Here is a 16,368-nt window from a genome sequence, read left to right as displayed (position 1 = left end):
GGATCAATTAGTGAGCTCCTGGCAGATGAGAGCAGTGTTCAACCCCAGACTGGCTGGATTACCTTTCAGAAATGTTATAGTAATCTACTCTGAAAAGTATATGCCCCACGTCTGATGCCTCATTCCCATAGCACAGGCACTGGACATAAGGACTATTGTTCTGGGTCTTTGTGTAATGTCTCTCCCAGGGATTGGCTAAAATCAGTGAGAAGTGATAGCACCTGCTGCAGGAGGGAATTTTGGAAGAGGTCCTTACATTGCTGGTAGAAAGGAGAAATCAGTATCATAGAAAGAAAAATACCAGGAAATAAGAATAGAGGAACAATAATATGTATTACAATATTATTTAAAATGGCAAAATCCCATAAGCCAGGTGAGTGCCCATTTGGAAGACAGAGGCTGAATAAACTATAATATTTTCATACCTGGGGCGCCTGGGTCATTAAGCGTCTGCCTTTGGTTCAGGTCATGATCCCAGGGTCCTGGGATTAAGTTCCACATTGGGCTCCTTGCTCAGTGGGAAGCCTGCTTTTCCCTCTCTCTCTGCCCCTCCCCCCCCTGCTCATTCTCTCTCCCTCTCTCTCTCTGACAAATAAAATTAAAATCTTATAATATATTCATACCATAGAACAGGGGGATTTTCCCACTCTGTTGCATATTTATAAAATAAATGATATGTTTATAAAAAATAATGACAAAGCACCATATATACACTCTATAAATAGAGTGTCTATATATTTATATATATGATTAATGAAATTTACATTGGCTACTTAAGATGGTATCCACAAAAAGGAACAGAATTGCAAATGATATACCATTTACATAAAATGATGTGTTTATGTATTTATGCATGAAGAAATGTATTAAAGGATGATGACCAGAATATTAATCATGTTTATCTTGAACTGTGGGATTTCAGGTGATATTTCTTCCTTCTGATACTTTTCTGAACCATTTGAATTTGTAACAGTGAATATGTGTTAGTTGAAAGAACCAACTCAGAAACAAGCTAAGACTATTTTGAAAAAGCAAGGAGGTAGAAGAAGGAAATGCACAGCCTGTGGTCTGTAGCTTACAATTGTACTTCTAGGCTTGCCTCAAATTTGGGGTCCAAATGAGATCCTACATGACTAGTGAGCATAGAACTAGTGGATCTCCTATGTTCATTTATTTCTCCATGTATTTTTTTTCAGTCGACAGATTTATATTTAGTATTAAAAAAAAAGATTTATTTTTTTGAGAGACAGCGACAGAGCTAGCAAGAAAGAGCATGAGAGGGGAGGGGAGAGAGAAGTGGGCTCCCTGTCTAGCAATGCAGGGCTCGACGCAGGACTCGATCCCAGGACCCAGGATCATGACCTGGCTGAAGGCCAATTCTTAACTGACTGAGCCACCCAGGCAGTCCTATATTTAGCATTTATGATTTCTAGGTATTGTTCTGAGCACTGGGGCTATAGTGATTGGAATATGTAATAATAATACATAGTAGAGTTGCAGCCCCTGCCCCCATGAAGTTTGTGATTTAGTGGAGATCGGCTCATATGGTTAACTAATGCCCATTGTAATAGGTGCTGTGACATGATTCACATGGTGATAAATAGCCATGGGGTCTGCTTTAGATAGGAGGTGGCAGGAGTGAGGGGAGGTTTTATTGAAAAATAAGATCAGCTTACAGAAGGTGAGGTGGAGGGCAGAAGGACAATCCCATGAAGTCCCCAGGGCAGAGGAGAACTTTGAAGTTTCAGGGATTCAAGAGAAAGTCCATAGGGGTTGCGACACCACCTTGTCCGTAGCCCTCTAGGGAGCAGGGTTTTTTGTTTTGTTTCTTTTTGGTTTTTGTTTTTTTTAAAGATTTTATTTATTTATTTGACAGGGAGTGAGAGAGAGAGAGACTGAGAGAGCACAAGAGTGAGGGTGGGGGCTGGTAAGGGGGAGAAGCAGGCTCTCTGCTGAGCAGGCAGCCTGATGGTGGGACTTGATCCTGAAATTCCAGGATCATGACCTGAGCCCAAGGCAGTCGCCCAACCAACTGAGCCACCTAGGCGTCTCTAGGGGACAATTGTGACTCAAAGTCATAGTCCTCTGTCTATTACAATTAAATAACAGGTGACAGCAAAGGGGTAGTTTTTGTGATTCCAAGAATCAGTGGGTGGGGCAGGCTAGACTTTTTCCTTATGAACAGTGGGAAAGCAATAGAGGTTTTCAAGAAGGGGAGCATTGTACCTGATTGCTTTAAAAATGACTATTTTTCCAAGATGGGTAAAACAGGAAGAGGGAGAACTTTGGGGAATGAAGGCCCAAAGTTTGGTTTTGGACACGTTTAGTTTGGGATACTCATGATAGTCCTCACGTTGGGTGGACAAGTGGCTGTCTGGGACTAGGGCTCAGAGAAGAGGTGAGGTGGGCGAAAACAGAGCCATTAAAGCTTAGGGAAGAGGGTCAGTAGTCTGAAATAGTCTAGAGGGGAAGATGGCAAGCAGAGGGTTGAGACTGAGCCCTGACGTAGGAGGAGATTCCAGGAAGCCAGCTAAAGATAACTGAGAAGTGGCCAACGTAGTGGAAGGAAATCCGGGGGAAGTATTCTGGACCTGTGTTGCCCACAGTTCCTCATGTCCATGGCCTTTGAATGATGGGTCTAGTCATCCCATAAGGTACAGGTGGATCTCACAGCTCTCCTCTCCAGGATTAGTGACCAATAGCTTGACTATAGCTTTTATGTTCTTTTGGATAGCTTGCCAGAGCAAATTGCATTTTTCCAATTGAGTGGCTACATTTCCTGATTTCTTTAATTTAACTGTTGTTGGAATGAAGGCAAGCTGATAAACTTATTTTAAGCACTATTAATTTGGGGGTTTTGGTGTTCATTGTTCTTCCAAGAACGTCAAAGAGTCAACAGTAGATTTACTCTCAGGAGTTAATAGAGCTGCATCAAAGGGAAAAATTTAAAGGTTTTGATTTTTTCTTTTAATTTCTTAAAAGCTAAAGAATATAGCACTCTGAAAAAAACATTATTTTTTGGCTGCTTAGTGAGTATTGTGATGCCTTCTGTGACTTCTAGAAATGGCTCACAAATTTATAGTTAAATGATGGTCCATAAAGGAAAGTTTTAAAATAATGATATTAATAGGGGTGCCTGGGTGGCTCATATGGTTAAGTGTCTGTCTTCGGCTCAGGTGGTGATCTGGAGGTCTTGGGACTGAGCCAGGCATTGGGCTCCCTGCTCAGTTGGGAGTCTGTTCCTCCCGCTCTCTCTGACCCTCCCCACTACTCGTGCTCTGTCCCTTTCACAAATAAATAAATAAAATCTTTTTTTAAAAAATGATATTAACATAACATTAAAGTTGTTTAACCCTGTGGGTGAGGCACTGTTGGCACTTTTTATCCATTATTTTATTTACTACAATAGCCCAGCCAGGTAAATTTTATCTTTTCCATTCTGTAGATAAAAGAAGCAGGACAGTCTATGCAGTTTATCTAAATGGTGGACCCAAACACATAGGAGCTTTAAACAAAAATGTGTAATCTCACTACTTCTGTGAGACAGGAATTTCTATAGATCAGGAATTTGGGAGTAGCTTAGCTGGGTGTCTCCAGCTGTGGGTCTCTCACAAGGTCACGGCTAGGATATTGGTCAGACCTGCAGTCCCCAGAAGGCTGGAGTGCTGGAGGATCTCCTTCCAGGTTGGCTCACTCACAGGGCTGTTGGCAGGAGGCCTCGGTTTCTCCCCATGTGGAATTCTCCGTGAGACTGCTTGAGATTCTGTACGATGTGTCAGCTGGCTTTTCCCAGAACAAGTGATTCAGAAGAGGTAAGGACGGAAGTGGCACTGTCTTTTATGAACTAGCTTTAGAAGCATCACTGTCGTTTATGCTATTGTCCTGTCGTTCACACAAGTTGGCCCTATTCATTGTGGGAGAAGTCTACACAAGGATGTAAGTATTGGGAGGCTGGGATCATTGACAATCTTGGAAGCTGCCTGCGTTAGGATACTGCTTTTCCCAGAACACCTAGCAATTAGCAAAAATAACTTTCTCTGTACAAAACTTACATAGTCTTACTTGGAAACAAGGAAAGTGTCTGTGACATCCCAGGTTCCTTCTGTCCGTATGAGCATGTAAGGTCTATTTGGTGTTGTAGATTACCTTCTTACTCCTATTAAAGAATTTCAGAGTTCTTCATTAGAAAAATGATTACTTTATTTTTTTTACCTTATTTATTTAATTGAGGTATAATTAACAGACAGTGCTGTATTAGTTTCAGGTGTACAGTATAATAATTCAATAATTCAGGGGCGCCTGGGTGGCTCAGGGGTTTTTAAAGCCTCTGCCTTCAGCTTGGGTCATGATTCCAGGGTCTTGGGATCAAGCCCTGCATCAGGTTCTCTGCTCATCGGGGAGCCTGCTTCCCCCTCTCTCTCTGCCTACCTCTCTGCCCACTTGTGATCTCTGCCTGTCAAATAAATAAATAAAATCTTTAAAAAAAAAGTACATAACTCAGTGTTCATTACCGTAAGTATAGTCACCATCTGTCACCAAGCAACATTATTTTACCATCTTACAGACCATATTTAATATGCTATACTTTTCATCTCTGTGACTCATTTATTTTATAACTGGAAGTTTGTACTTCTTAATCACAAAATTTTATCGATTTCACCCATCCGTCTACCCATATCTCCTCTTTTGTTTGTCTCTTTTTTCCCTTGTTCCTTTGTTTTGTTCCTTAAGTTCTACATGTGAGTGAAATCGTGATATTTGTCTTTTTCTGTCTGACTAACTTCACTTAGCATTATATCCTCTAGGTCCATCCATGTTGCAGATGGAAAGGTCTCATTGTTTTTTATGGCTGATATTCCATCGTATAGATGCCACATCTGTATTCATCTATGGATGGATACCTGTGCTGCTTCCATACCTTGACTATTTTAAGTGCTGCAGTAAGCATCAGGGTGCATGTTTCTTTCTGAATTAGTGTTTTGTTTTCTGAATACCCAGTAGTGGACTTAGTGAATCATATGGTAGTTCTCTTTTTAAAATTTTGAGGAATCTCTGTGCTCTTTTCTGTATTGACTGCACCAATTTGCATTCCCACCAACGGTGTGCAAGGGTTCCTTTTTCTCCACATCCTCATCAGCACTTGTTCTTATCTTTTTGATTTTAACCATTCTGACAGGTATGAGGTGATATCTCATTGTGGTTTTGATTTGCATTTCCCTGATGATGATGTTAAGCATATTTTCATGTGTCTATAGGCCATTTATGATTTGTGGGGTTTTTTGGTGTTGAGTTTTGTTAGTTCTTTATATATGTAGATGTTAACCCCTTATCATCTATATTATCTGAAAATATCTTCTCCCATTCACTAGGTTGTCTTTTATTTTGTTAATGGTATCCTTTGCTGTGCGAAAGCTTTTTATTTTGATGTAGTCTTAATGCTTTTTTTTAAAATTTGTTTTTCTTTCCAGAGGAGACATACCTAAAAAAGTTCTGCGGTCAGTGTCAGAGAAATTACTGCCTATATTTTCTTCTAGGACTTTATGTTTTCAGGTCTCCCATTTAGGTCTTTAATCCGTTTTGAGCTTGGTTTTGGGTATGGTGTTAGTAAGTGGTCCACTCCCATTCTTTCTCACGTAGCTGTCCAGTTTTCCCAGCACCATTTATTGAAGAGACTGTGTTTTCCCATTACGTAGTCTTGCCTCCTTTGTCGTAGATCAATTGACCATATAAGCAATGGGTTTATTTCTGGGCTGTCTGTTCTGTTCTGTTAATGTCTGTGTCTGTTTTTGTGCCCACACTATGCTGTTTTTATTATTGCAGCTTTGTAGTACATCTGGAAATCTGGGGTTGTGATACCTGCAGCTTTGTCCTCCTTTCTCAGGATTGCTTTGGCTCTATGGATGTTTTGTGGTTCCATAGAAATTTTAGGATTATTTTTTCTAGTTCTGTTCAAAATGCTATTGGTATTTTGATAAGGATTGCATTGAATGTATAAATTGTTTTGGGTTATGTGGACATTTTAACAGTATTTGTTCTTCTAGTTCTTGAGCATGGAATGTCTTTCTATTTGGTTGTGTCGTCTTCAATTTCTTTCATCAGTGTTGTGTAGTGTTTGGAGTATAGGTCTTTTATCTCCTTGGCTAATTTGATTCCTTGGTACCTTATTCTTTTTGGTACATTTGTAAATGGGATTGTCTTCTTAATTATTGTCTCTGCTACTTCATTATTGTGTATAGAAATATAAAAGACTTCTGTATATTAATTTTGTATCTTGTGACTTTACTGAATTCATTTATCAGTTCTAATAGTTTTTTGGTGATGTCCTTGGGGATTTCTGTCTACAGTATCATGTCACCTGCAAATAGTGACAGTCTTACTTCTTCACCAGTTTGGATACCTTTTATTTGTATTTCTTGTCAAGATTGCTGTGACTTGGACTTCAAGTACCATGTTACCAAATGGTGAGAGTGGATATCTTTGTCTTTTTCCTGATCACAGAGGGAAAAGCTCTCAGTTTTTCACCATTGAGTATCATGTTAGCTGTGGAGCTTTCATATATGGCCTTTATTATGTTGAGGTGTTTTCTCTAATCCCACTTTGTTGAGAGTTTTTGTCCTGAATGGATGTTGTACTTTGTCAAATACCTTTTTCTGCATCTGTTGAAATGATCATATGGTTTCTGTCCTTTCTATTGTTAATGTGATGTATCGTGGCTTAATTTGTGGATATTGAACTACCCTTGCATACCTGGAATAAGCCTCACTTGATTGTGGTCAGTAATTTTTTAAAATATATTGCTGAATTCAGTTTGCTAATATTTTGTTGAGGAATTTTGCATCTATGTTCATCAGAGATACTGGCCTGATCATATAGTTTTGGAGAGATGTTGGCAAAGATACGGTTTTCTTTTTTCATAGTGTCTGGTTTTGATATCAGATCAATGTTCATTTTGTAGAATGAATTTGGAAGCATTCCTTCCACTTCTATTTTTAAAATAGTTTGAGGAGAATAGGTATTAACTTTTTTTTTTTAAAAGATTTTATTTATTTATTTGACAGAGAGAGAGAGATCACAAGTAGGCAGAGAGGCAGGCAGAGATAAAGGAGGAAGCAGACTCCCCACCAAGCAGAGAGCCCAACACAGGGCTTGATCCCAGGACCCTGAGATCATGACCTGAGCTGAAGACAGAGGCTTAACCCACTGAGTCACCCAGATGCCCCAGGTATTAACTCTTTAAATGTTTGGTAGAATTCACTTGTGAAGCCATCTGGTCCTGGACTTTTGGTTTGTGGGAGGTGTTTTTTTTTTTTTAAGATTTTATTTATTTACTTGACAGCACAAGTAGGGGGGAATGGCAGGCAGGAGAGGGGGAAGCAGACTCCCCATTGAGCTGGGAGCTGGATGTGAGGCTCTATTCTAGGACCCCAAGATCATAACTGAGCCACCCAGGTACCTGGGATTTTTTTGATTACTGATTAAATTTTCATTGCTATAATCTGTCAGTTCAAATTTGTATTTCTTCCTGCTTCAGTTTTAGAAAGTTACATGTTTCTACAAATTTATCCATTTCTTCTGGGTCATCTAATTTGTTATCGTACCATTTTTAGTAGTGTTCTATTATAATCCTTTATATTTCTGTGGTATCAGTTGTTATTTCTCCTTCATTTCTGATTTTATTGGAGTCCTCTCCATGAGTCTGAAAAAATGTTAATCAATTTTGTTGATCTTTTCCAAGAGTTAGCTTCTGACTTTATTGATCTTTTCTTTTCCTTTTAAAGTCCCTAGTTCATTTATTTCTGCTCTAAATATTTTTAGACTTATTTTATTTGTCAGAGAGAGAATGAGAGAGAGGGAACACATAAGAAGGGGAGCGGCAGGCAGAGGGAGAAGCAGGCTCCCCACTGAGCAAGGAACCCGATGTGGGACTCGATCCCAGGAGCCTGGGATGGTGACCTGAGCCAAAGGCAGATGCTTAACCCACTGAGCCACCCAGTCTCTGTTTATTCTGCTCTAATTTTTATTACTCCCTCCCTGTTACTAGCTTTGTTTTTCCTTTTCTAGCTCTTTTAGGTGTAAGTTTATATTATCTATTTGAAATATTTGTTTCTTTTTTTTTTTTTTTAAAAGATTTTATTTATTTATTTGACAGAGAGAGATCACAAGTAGGCAGAGAGGCAGGCATAGAGAGAGAGGGAGGAGGAAGCAAGCTCCCTGCTGAGCAGAGAGCCCGATGCGGGACTCGATCCCAGGACCCTGAGATCACGACCCGAGCCGAAGGCAGCGGCTTAACCCACTGAGCCACCCAGGCACCTGAAATATTTGTTTCTTGAGGTAGACCTAGATTGCTGTGAATTTCCTTTAGAGCTAATTTTGGTACATACAAAAGATTTGGATGATCTGTCTATTACTGAGAGTGGTGTGTTAAGATCGCCTACTGTTAGTGTATTCATATCAATATGACTCTTTATCTTGGTTGATAGTTGGCTTACGTAGTTGGCTGCTCCCGTATTGGGGGCATAAATATTTACAATTGTTAGATCTTCTTGGTGGATGGATCCCTTAAGAATGATGTAGTGTCCTGCTTTAGCTGTGACTACAGTCTTTAAAGTCTAATTTATCTGATATGAGAATTGCTACCCCAGCTTTCTTTTTGAGGCCCATTGGCATGAAAGATGCTTCTCCATCCCTTCACTTTCAGTCTGGATGTATCTTTACATTCCAAACGGGTCTCTTATAGACAGCATATGGACAGGTCTTGCTGTTTTATCCAACCTGCAACTCTGTGCCATTTTATGGGAGTGTTTAGGCCGTTCACTTTGAGAATGATTATTGAAAGATACGTTTTTATTAACAGCATGTAGCCTGTAAAGTTCTTGTTTCTATAGATTGTCTCTGTAAATTTCTCTTCTGTGTCACTCTTGGGTTCTTTCTTCTTTTATAGGACCCTCCCTTAATATTTCTTGTAGTGCCAGCTTGGTGGTCACATACTGTTTTAAATCTTGCCTGTCTTGGAAGCTCTTTATCTCTCCATCCATTCTGAATGTCAGCCCTGCCGGATAAAGTATTCTTGGCTGCGTGTTCTTCTCATTTAGTGCTCTTAATATGTCTTGCCAGCCCTTTCTGGCTTGCCAGATTTCTGTGGACAGGTCTGACGTTATTCTGATGGACTCCTCTGTACCTAAGGAATCGCTTCCCCCAGCTGCTCTCAGAAGCTGTTGTCTAAAATTATGATTCGTCAATTTCACAATCAAGTGCCTCAAGGTCTTTCTAGATTCTTTGATCATTGTGCTTTCATTTTCATTTGTTTCCATTTTTTTTTTTTAACATTTGCTTTATTTATTTGACAGAGAGAGAGAGTACCCACAAGCAGGAAGAATGGTAGGGAGAGGGAGAGAGAAGCAGACTCCCCGTAGAGCAGGGAGCCTGGTGCGGGGCTCAGTCCCAGGACCCTGGGATCATGACCTGAACCAAAGGCAGGTGCTTAACTGACTGAGCCACCCAGGCACCCCTCCATGTATTTTTTTTTTTAATCTCCTGTTTGATTTCTTGGTGGCCCATTCATTGTTTAGTAGCATGTTATTTAGCCTCCATGTATTTGTGTTCATTCCAAATTTTTCCTTGTGATTGATTTCTAGTTTCATACTATTGTCAAAGAAGATGCATGATATGATTTTAGTTTTCTTGAATTTATGAGACTTGTGGCTAACATGTGATTTATCCTGGAGAATGTTTCATGTGCACTTGGAAATAATGTGTATTCTCTTGTTTTGTGATGGAATGTTCTGTATATATCTCTTAAATCCATCTGGTCTAGTGTGTCATTCAAAGCCACTATTTCCTTGTTTCTTCTTCCTTTTTTTTTTTTTTAAGACTTTATTTATTTATTTGACAGAGAAGAGATCTCAAGTAGGCAGAGCAGCTGGCAGGGAGAGAAGGGGAAGCAGCCTTCCTGAGCCGAGAGCCCGATGTGGGGCTCGATCCCAAGACCCTGAGATCATGACCTGAGCTGAAGGCAGAGGCTTAACCCATTGAGCTACCCAGGTGCCCCTCCTTGTTGATTTTCTATCTGGATGATCTGTCCATTGATGTAAGTAAGGTATTAAAGTCCCTGACTTTTTTTTTTTAATGATTTTGTTTATTTATTTGAGAAAGTGAGAGAGCACAAGTGGCGGAGGAGCAGAAAGTGGGGGAGAAGCAGTCTCCTCGCTGAGCAGGGAGTTTTATGCTGGGCTGATCCTTGGACTCCAGGATCATGACCTGAGCTGAAGGGAGATGCTCAGCTGACTGAGCCACCCAGGTGTCCCAAAGTCCCTTACTATTATTTTGTTACTGCCAGTTTCTTTATTTCTGTTCATAGTTGGTTTATGTGCCCTAGGTTGGATGCATAGACATTTACAGTTGTTATATTCTCTTGTTGAATTTTTCCCTTCATCATTATGTAGTGTCCTTCTCTGTCTTTTGGTACAGTCTTTGTTTTAAAGTATATTTGGGTTGATAGAAGTATTGGTACCCCCAACTTTCTTTTTGCTTTAATTGGCATGGTAAATGTTTTCCAGCCATCCACTTTTCATCCACTTTTCAATCTGCATGTGTCTTTGGGTCTGAAGTGAGTCTCTTTTAGGCAGCATATAGATAGGTCACGCCTTTTTACCCTTTTAGTCCCCCTCTGTCTTCTGATTGGAGCATTGAGTTTATTTACATATAAAGTAATTATTGATAGGTCCGTACTTATTGCCATTTTGTTATTTGCTTTATGGTTTGTAGTTCTTTTCTGTACTTTTTTTCTTCTTGTGTTCTCTTCCCTTATGGTTGGATGGCTTTCTTATTGTTATACTTGGATTCCTTTCTCTTTTTTAAAATGTGTATGTGTGGGGCGCCTGGGTGGCTCAGTGGGTTGGGCCACTGCCTTCGGCTCGGGTCATGATCTCGGGGTGCTGGGGTCGAGTCCCCCATCGGGCTCTCTGCTCAGCGGGGAGCCTGCTTCCTCCTCTCTCTCTCTGCCTACTTGTGATCTTTCTCTGTCAAATAAATAAAGAAAATCTTTTAAAAAAATGTGTATGTGTTACAGGCTTTTGATTTGTGGTTGTCATTAAGGTCATATATAATATCTTATGCATATAGCAGTTTATATTTAGTTGATGGTTGCTTAAGTTTGGACACATTCTAACAGCACTAAATTTTTACTCTTCCTGCCATGTTTTATATATATGATGTCATATTTTACACTTTTTTCTTTTTGTAAATAACATGACTGACCTTTATAGATAGAATTATTTCACTGCTTTTGTGCTTTAATTTCCATTCCGGTTTTTTTAACTACTTTTTTTTTTTTTTTTACATTTTACGGGTTTTGTTTTTTTTTTAAACTACTGCCTTTATCACATGTTTACATTTACCTGGGAAATTTTTTCTTTCCACTCAAAGAATTACTTTAACATTTGTTGTAAGGCTGTTTTAGTGGTGATGAACTCCTTTAACTTTGGTCGGGCGAACTCTGTCTCTCCTTCTGTTCTGAATGATAACCTTGCTGGGTAGAGTATTCTTGGTTGCAGTTTCTTTCCTTTCAATACTTTGACTATATCATACCACTCATTTCTGACCCACAGAGTTTTTGCTGAAAAATCAGCTGATAGTTTTATGGGGTTTCTCTTGTGTGCTACAGTTTTCTCTTCTCTCAGGGCTTTTAAAATTCTCTCTTTATCATTGCTTTTTACCATTTTAATTATGTGTCTTGGTGTGGACCTACTCAGGTAATTTTGTTGGGGACTCTCTGTGCCTTTTGGATCTGGATGTGTTTCCACATATTAGGTAATTTTTCAGTTCTTATTTCTTCAAATAATTGTGTGTGTGTTGTGTAAAATGGTGTTTTATTAAAGCATGGTGACAAGACCCATGGGCAGAAAAAGCTGCTGAGCTGGGGTCTTGAGGAGTGGCTCTCAGATAAATTTTCTGTTCTCTTCTTTCTTCTCCTTTTTGGATCCCTTTAGTGCAAATGCTATTATACTTGATGATGTCAGTGGGTTTCCTTAACCTGTTTTCTTTTTTTTTAATTCTTTTTTCTTTTTGATGCTCAGCTTTGTTGCTTCCATTATCCTGTCTTTCAGATTGCTAATCCATTCTTCTGCATCCTCTAATCTGCTGTTGATTCCGTCTAGGGTATTTTTTATTTTAATTGTTGAGTTCTTCATCTCTGACCAGTTCTCTTTTATATTTTCTCTCTTTGTTCAAAGATCCTCCACTCTTTTCTCAAATCCAGTGAGTATCTTTATGAACATTACTTTGAATTCTTTATCAAGCATATGGCTTACCTCCATTTTATTTGCTCCTCTCTGATTTTGTCCTGTTTTTTCATTTGGGACATACTTTTCTATCTCCTCATTTTTCAAGTCTCTGTTTCTGTCTGTTAGGAAGAAGAAAATGGCAGTTCCAAAATATAATATGTCACTGTTTCCTTGATCATTGTGTAGATGCTTATCTTTATTTCCATATTTGGGGTAATACTAAAATTTGTTGGCCAATACTTATTGGCCAGTGTTCTACCTTTATCCATGCTATTTGCATGCTTGAACCTAGATAAGAATAATGTCGAGGCAAGACTAATGGAAACTGGGGCTTAATGAAAGTGAACAGATTTTGTATTTTATCTTATTTATTTCATCCACATTGAATCAGTGACATTGATTGCACTGTGAAAGCCAGTAATTTACAAACCCACAGAATGGAAAATCAATATTTCACAGAATAGAAAAATCTTCCCCATGCCTTTTGTTTTATAATGGGAAAATAAGAGGTCACAACTCATTGATCTTAGTGCTTTAACAAGCTAATGGCATTTCATGCTGATTTTATTTTGAACCAGCAGGAAAATTACATCAAAATAACTCAGCATTATTCAAAGCGATTAGTATTAAAGGGAAAATGCAGGAATTGGAAGCTGATTATTTATGAAATATTCAAATGTTAGCAGAATTCTTCTTTGTTTTTCTGTGTCAGTGTGGTCACCATAATTATGACTCTTGGATTTGTAGAACATGATACAAAGCAAAGAAACTTTTCATCCAGTTTTCAGCAATGTGGCTAATGAAGGTTCAGGCACAGAAGGCCTGGGTTGCCTTAGTCACTGGGAAATGCACATATAAAGTAGGGCTTGGCATGAGAGATAAATGGAATTGAAAATCATTCTCCCTATTACTTTACTCTCAATTTTTGCTTTCTTCTCCTCTTTCTCCATCCTCACTTACTACTTGAGGGAAATGGAAGAGGAAAGGATAAAAAGAGAAGTGTTACGATTTGCTTTCTGGAAGGTGTTATTATTATTATATCTTAAAGATTTTATTTATTTAATTGACAGAGAGAAAGGCAGCTAAAGAAGGAACACAAGCAGGGGGAGTGGGAGAGAGACAGGTAGGCTTCCTGCTGAGCAGGGAGCCTGATGGAGGGCTTGATTCCAGGACCCTGGGATCATGACCTGAGCCAAAGGCAGACACTTAAGCCACCAGGCACCCAGGCACCCCTGAAAGGTATTATTTTTGCCCCCGCCATGTACACTTCATTACGAGTACTTCCAAAATCATGTTACACCTGCAAGGCTCTTAAATGCCGCCTGCTGGTTTTTGTCTTGCCTTGCAAGTAACCATATCAAAGTTCAGGGTCTAGATTGAGGTGGTTTCAGTTACCAAGCTCCTTGCTTGTTACCCATGTGCCAATCTAATTTTGTCTTACTTACTCCTTCCCTCCTTCCTATGGACCTCTTCATTTCTAGCATTTTGTCTGAACATGTATTCCATTTTCTTATGTTGTCAGTTGGCCTGATGGGCTTTGTGTAGTAACTCATCTTTTCAATGCCTCTTGTGATCTGTTCTCAGTGTTGCTGTAACTTTAAGATCCATCACTTCCCCATAGAGCCTTCCTGGCCTTGGCTATCTGTTTTTGACCTTGTCCTGGATCTGGCCGCCTCCAGCTTTTGTCCCATCTGCTGCCCTGGCTCTCCTAGTTCCAGCTCCTCACTCTACAAACAGTCCTCTATTGTTGACCTTCTCTTTCGCAGAGATGGGAGAATGTGGTGAAGGAAATAGGGCAGGTCTACTGTAGAGCACATTTAACCTCTGCAGTAGTGGGATTGTGGCCCCAGATCTGTTAGAATTAAAATACCATTCCTTGCGCTTCATCCTCCAGTCTCTCTCCTCCCTAAATTCAGCTACAGAGAAAGGAATGGAATTTTCAACTTTCGATCAATGTCATTGTCAGATTGTGTCAGATCATAAGGAGTAAGAGACTCCCCATTTCCGAAATCTTATTCCTCCATCTCACATCAGACATGCTGGGTCCCCATGGACTGAAGCAGAGTCAGGCTCACTTTCCTTTCTTAGCCCTCTAATTATCTTGCCCTTGTGTTCTTTGGAAATATTTCCAACATAATTTTCTCTTTCAGACTGCTTAATTATAGTTACTGGAACAGAGGGAGAATAGAGTGATGAGTATTCTGTGTACATTCACTAGACTAATTATAATATGGCCTGCTGTATCATTGTCAAATGCATATCTCCCAAGCCTTTCTGATGCTGTGTATTGGCAGTGGGGACATAGTAAACATTCAGCTTGTTGATCAGAGGCAGCTGACTTCAATAGGTGTACCTACAAAATTTGGTACACAGGAAGCAAGATTCTGGTGATTCTGACAAAGTAATAACAAACTTCAAGCTTTTATTTATTCATTTATATTAACTATTAATGAAGAAACTCCTAGGTAAGAAAGTATGATTGGTACTCAAGAGGGTCAACGGAATTTTCAGATAAGGTTCTTTCTTTTCAGGCTTCATAATCTTCCAGTATTTTAGGGGAGGCATAACCCCTCTAGGCTGAATGCAATGTGAGTGGTACAGAAGATGTGGACCCTGCCTTCCTAGATTACAGGCACAACCCAATAGAGGCAAGGATTTCTTAGTGAGGAAGCCTGTGTAGTAGCTGCTCAGGGCAGTGAACTACTACTCCTCCCACCCAATCAAGAATGGCTTGTTTGGATGCGGATGCTTAATGATATTAGATAATTTGTTTTGTCCTCTTCTCTGGAAGCTTTCTCCATATACCTATGGAGGAGGAAAAGGAGCTTGGGCTTCTTAAAGGGTTGTATGCCATTGTCACAGTTAAATGGGACCAAGGACAGACCCTTGGCATGGCTTTTTAGGGAGGTTAATACACATAATGTGAAAGATCAGAGAGCAAGGTATTTTGTGAGGCTGTGAACATTTTCTAGTTGATTTATGTGGAAAGAGTTTGAGTAGTTAAAAGAAAAAGTTACCAACTTCAGATTCTGTATATTTCTTCTTCTTTTGTACTTCTGTGTGTATCTTGCTGTGTGTTAAGAGATGCGAGGGACAGAGCTTATTTCAGGGGCTTCGTGACTCTCCAACAAGATGAGAGTCCCTAGGATCATCTTTTTTTTTTTTTTTTTAAGATTTTATTTATTTATTTGACAGGCAGAGATTACAAGTAGGCTGAGAGGCAGGCAGAGAGAGAGAAGGAAGAAGCAGGCTCCCTGCCGAGCAGAGAGCCCAATGCAGGGCTCGATCCCAGGACCCTGGGATCATGACCTGAGCCAAAGGCAGAGGCTTTAACCCACTGAGCCACCCAGGCGCCCCAGATCGTCTTGTCTTGATTGTGCACTACGGTTTGCCTTACCATTTTGGGTACCACAGTTGCTAAAACCTGTGTGCATTTGCTGTAGACTCACCTAAAGTCCCATTTGCGACTTTCCAGGAGCTGACTGGGAAGAGGCCATCCCTGAAGTCTTTTTATCTATTCCTATGTATTACTAAAGTGAATCTTGTTAATATTTTATCTGAATTATTCATTGTGGACAAGTATTCCAAGGAGAAATCATTCAAGGTTAGATTGGGGATATATATTTCATGAGATGCTTTTCATTCAAAGTGATTATTTAAAATTCACCATGAATTTTAATAAACTTACTGCATAGCTTCTTCCTGCTAATTCAATTCCTACTTAATTTGAGCCTCCCTTATCATTTCAGAAAAAGCTCTGGAATCAAATTAATTGTAACTAAAGTAACAGTTTTTTCATGCTAATAGAGATCAGCTTAAATAGAGTTGGGCAGATATTTGATGGTTTAATCATAAGTTATAGCAAATTGACTCTTCATTAGTGAGGGAGAGGCTCAAATTTTTAGTTGGGGAGGAAGAGCAAATTGTATTGAAAAGCACCAGACTCAGTGCTCTGGTATAAGCTGGTTTCTCCCTGATGTTCTTGTTGGCCATAATTCTGATACTGGTGGCAAAAAAAAAAAAAATCATTACCAGCCACTGCTGCCTGTCTGGGTAGCTGGGAAATTTACCCATGTAGATTAAAGAA

The 16,368-nt window shown here is 39.5% G+C and overlaps 1 protein-coding gene across 4 annotated transcripts in view; it reads left to right on the top strand.

The window, feature by feature from the left end:
• The window catches only part of LOC116590883 (G-protein coupled receptor 176), a 326,863-nt gene that overhangs the window by 89,730 nt on the left and 220,765 nt on the right, over positions 1–16,368 (top strand). The window contains exon 1 of one of the 4 annotated variants that reach the window (XM_032343248.1): positions 3,788–3,812. The exons of the other annotated variants lie outside the window; for them this stretch is intronic. The gene's annotated coding sequence lies outside the window, so the exon portion shown is untranslated. Of the gene's footprint in view, positions 1–3,787; positions 3,813–16,368 lie in introns of those variants that run through there. 4 annotated transcript variants of the gene reach the window in all.

The sequence above is a fragment of the Mustela erminea genome, chromosome 5 (genome assembly GCF_009829155.1).
Source record: "Mustela erminea isolate mMusErm1 chromosome 5, mMusErm1.Pri, whole genome shotgun sequence".
Classification (NCBI taxonomy): Eukaryota; Metazoa; Chordata; class Mammalia; order Carnivora; family Mustelidae; genus Mustela; species Mustela erminea.
This window is presented reverse-complemented; position numbering and strand designations above follow the sequence as displayed.